The sequence below is a fragment of the Silene latifolia genome, chromosome 1 (genome assembly GCF_048544455.1).
Source record: "Silene latifolia isolate original U9 population chromosome 1, ASM4854445v1, whole genome shotgun sequence".
Taxonomy (NCBI): Eukaryota; Viridiplantae; Streptophyta; class Magnoliopsida; order Caryophyllales; family Caryophyllaceae; genus Silene; species Silene latifolia.
In genome coordinates, this window is record NC_133526.1 from 59,080,190 (window position 1) to 59,084,214 (window position 4,025).

Sequence of the window (4,025 nt, forward strand, 5' to 3'; positions counted from 1 at the left end):
ATAGCCTAGGCAATTGCTATCCCCACACTAAGCTAAAGCGCTACACATCAATTGAAATCGTTAGTTCCTCCCTCACTTCTCTCAAACATGATAATTATCTTGATCAAGGCATAAAAATCCAAAAATGACAAAAAATGCAAATAAGAATTAAAATGCGAGTTAGGGAGTTAGAAATATTTACAAATGGTGGTTTAGGGAGGACTCCACCAAACTCTCATTCTTGATGAGATGTCAAGGGGGCATGTCCAAGGTGTTGTTGATGTTGCTCAACACCTTGAAAAAGTAATCAAAAGCTTGTTCATTTTCGTGATTGAGTTCTTCAATAGATCTTTGCCCTTGTTGTCGGTCTTGATCGATAGCATTACCAATGTAGGGATTGAAATCCCTTCAAACTCATCGTCCCAAAGACCACAAACTTCATCTACTTGATCACTAAAGATCTCTTGAGTTGATGGGGACATCTCTCCCATTATCTTGTTTTGGCCAATGAGGCCATCTTCTTCATTGCTTGACTTTGGTGAGCTTTGCAAGCTCTCTTTGTTACAATTCCCTTGCTCTTTGAATGGAGCATCTTCAAGTTTCTTCTTCCATTGGAGTTCCGACTTCTTCCTATCATCCCTCCGGCTATAACGATCAATCATAAAACATGGTTCATGTAAACGGGGAGCTCTCATAGTCTTGTCAAGATTGAAAGTTATACTCTCATCTCCCACTTCTAGAGTGAGCTCTCCATGTTTCACATCAATCACCGCACCCGCGGGGTGTAAGAAAGGTCTTCCTAGAATGATTGGAATGTTGGAATCTTCTTCCATATCAACAATGACAAAGTCCACCAGGATGAAGAATTTCCCAATTCGTATGGGAACATCTTCCCATATCCCTAATGGTGTCTTCGTCATAACACTCATACTAGCCCCTAGATCACATAAGGTTTTGTTGATCGTGGTGTCGCCAATGGTACACGGTATTGAGAAGCTTCCCGGATCCTTGAGTTTTGGAGGTGAACTCCCTTGAAGTATTGCACTACTCACCTTAGTGAAGGCGATAGTCTCAAGCTTCCGGATCGACTTCTTCTTTGTGAGGATGTCTTTCATGTATTTTGCATAGGCCGGCACGTGATTGATTAATTCCGTGAAAGGAATTGAGACTTCTAAATTCTTCACAATTTCCATAAACTTTCCAAGTTGGTCATCAAATTTGGGCTTGGCTTGACGACTTGGAAAAGGAAGTCTAATCACAATAGGCTCCTTCTCCTTGACCTTGTCTTCATTTTTCTTTGAAATTTATTCTTTTGAGGATTCTACATCTTTGGAGTTTTGCACAATTTCTTCCTTATCACTAGCTTCCACAACTTCATCCTCAACTTGCTTCTTCGGTGCTTCATACCTTGTACCACTTCTCAAGTGAATGGCACTAACCGTTTCATGTCTTGGGGGATTACTTTGAGGTGGTAATTGCCCCTTTTATCTTTGTGAGCTTGAAGATGCTAGTTGAGTTAATTGGGTTTCCAACATTTTGGTGTGAGCTAGGATGTTGTTGATGGTGGTTTCCTTTGCTTGACTATCTTTTTGCATTTGAGTGAAAAATTCTTGTTGATTCTTTTGCATTTGAAGGATCGCTTTTTGAACATCAAAACCTTGGTCATTTTGTTGATTGTATGGATTTTGATTTTGGTAACCTTGGTTTTGGTTGTAAAAGGGTCTTTGATTTTGGTTGCTCATGGGAGGTGGGGTGTATGTTGTTTGAGGGTTTTGAACATTTTGGATGGAATTTGGTGTTTTCATTGTAATAGTTGGAATAAGGGGTACCACTCTTGTATGCTTGGAAAGCATTTACTTGTTCATTTGTTCCCCTACATTCACTTGAGTCATGTCCCAAAGTTCCACAATTCTCACATATCCCACTTGGGATTGATGAGGATGCCGTCATGGCATTAACATGATGCTTTGGTGATTTCGAGGCTTCTTCAAGTCTAGCCATAGCTTTTTCAAATTTCAAGTTGATTATATCAATGTGAGCACTAAGTTGAGCACCCAATTGAGTAACGGAGTCCACTTCATACTTTCCTCCTCTAGTAGCCATGCGAGGTCTACTATATTGTGAGTTATGGACCGCCATTTCCTCAATTTGTTCCAAGTTTGATTGTCATCAACTTCGGTGAACATTCCATTTGATCCCATGTTGAGAATATTCCTTGAATCTTCATATAGACCGTTCCAAAATTGTTGTACCAAGAACCACTCGCTAAGTCCATGGTGAGGACATGAGCGACAAATTCCTTTGAACCGCTCCCAAGCTTCATACAAAGATTCTTCATCCCTTTGCTTAAAACCCGTAATTTGAGCTCTTAGCATGTTAGTCTTTTCCGGTGGGTAGAATTTTTTGTAGAAAGCTAGAGCCAACTTTTTCCAAGAATCAATTTCGAGAGTGGCCTTATCAAGGCCCTTCAACCATTGTTTCGCGGTGCTAATTAGAGAAAAAGGAAATAAGACCCATCAAATTTGGTCTTGAGTTACACCGGTTTGAGAAATCGCATCACAATAGTCACAAAAGGTCTCCATATAAGAGTGAGGGTCTTCACTAGGCATCCCCCCAAATTGGCACCTTTCGACTAATTGGATAAATGCGGATTTGGCAATGAAATTTCCGGTCAAATGTTGTGGTGTGGGAGTACCATTGGGTAGGTTCTCCTCGGTGGTTACGGAATGTGATGAAAACTTAGGCATTGTGGGTTGATTTTGTGTTGTATTTTGTGTTGGGTTCTCCTCACCTTCTCTTGCAAAAGGGTTGATGAACTTAATAGTTGGTTGAATATCTACAACCTCACTAATACCTCTCAAATTTCTCCTAGCAAGTCTTCTATTGGTTGTCAAAGTTCTTTCAATTTCACGATCAAAAGGTAACAAATCACCTTGTGACCGTCTAGACATGCAAAATATCAAACAACTCGAAAACAATTAGAACAAACCTTGAGGAGTTTTACTTCCCCAAGGAAAAGAAAGACACGACTAATAACAATATAAGAAAATCTAAATCAAGATAACACCGTCCCCGGCAACGGCGCCATTTTTGGTTGATGTCGGAGCTATATTCTATTTTTCGGAAAAATTGTCGTTGGAGGCACCTAGACCAAAACACAATTTATAGCTTCACAAACAACTCTACAATTAGTAAAGAGGCAAGTAAAGGTCGGATCCCAAGGGACGGGAATTGAAATGAGATTTCTATTGAGACTAGTGGTGTCTTAGGGGTGTCACAATTTGGGTTGATGTAGAAGGTCACTAAACTAAATAGCAATGAAAGTAAATAAGTAAGATGAATTGAAAGGGTTGTAAACAATTGATAAAAAGCACTAGGGTGTCATGGGCTCATAGGGGATTCATGGGAATTGATCATACAAATATGTTCTCAAATTATAAGCAAGCAATTATGGTTGTGATGGATTGAGTTGGGTTATATCTTACAATCCTAGGAAAGTTTGGGTCCCGGAGCCGAATCGACTAGATTGTACAACACCTACAAGTCGACTTAGTCTTCCCTACTCAACAACATGCATGGTCTAATGAGACTCGAGTTGGTTTATGTCTTACAAGTCTCATTGAAAAGGTAGGTGATGGGTAAAAAATGCAAGGATTCATAGGCTCGCATTTCATTAAACATAACATGTGCATGAGTTGAGATCAAAACAAACAAGCAAATAAACCATGAAAGCATATTAATTTAAGCATGAATCATTCCCCATGTTGGTTTCCTTTAATTACCCATTAACCCTAGCAAGGTTGTCAATCATACCAACAAAGTGAAACATGATGAACAAATGAAAATAATTAGCAATAATTAAAGAGGGATTAAGAGAATTATACCTACTAATGATTCCGATAATAAAGCAAAGAATAATAGAAGTACATGATGCTTGATTGAGAGGTTGTCAATCTCCCAATAATAACCCAAATAATCTTCAATTACCCAAAATAAAGGATGAACAAAAGAGAGATTAAGGAAATAAAACTTGTATTAAAACTTGA

The 4,025-nt window shown here is 39.0% G+C and overlaps 1 non-coding gene across 1 annotated transcript; it reads left to right on the top strand.

The window, feature by feature from the left end:
* Positions 1-2,247: 2,247 nt before the first annotated feature.
* On the top strand, positions 2,248-2,354 carry LOC141618044 (small nucleolar RNA R71). Its single transcript, XR_012531285.1, has one exon. It is a non-coding gene; the product is annotated as a small nucleolar RNA R71 (small nucleolar RNA).
* The last annotated feature ends 1,671 nt before the right edge of the window (positions 2,355-4,025 follow it).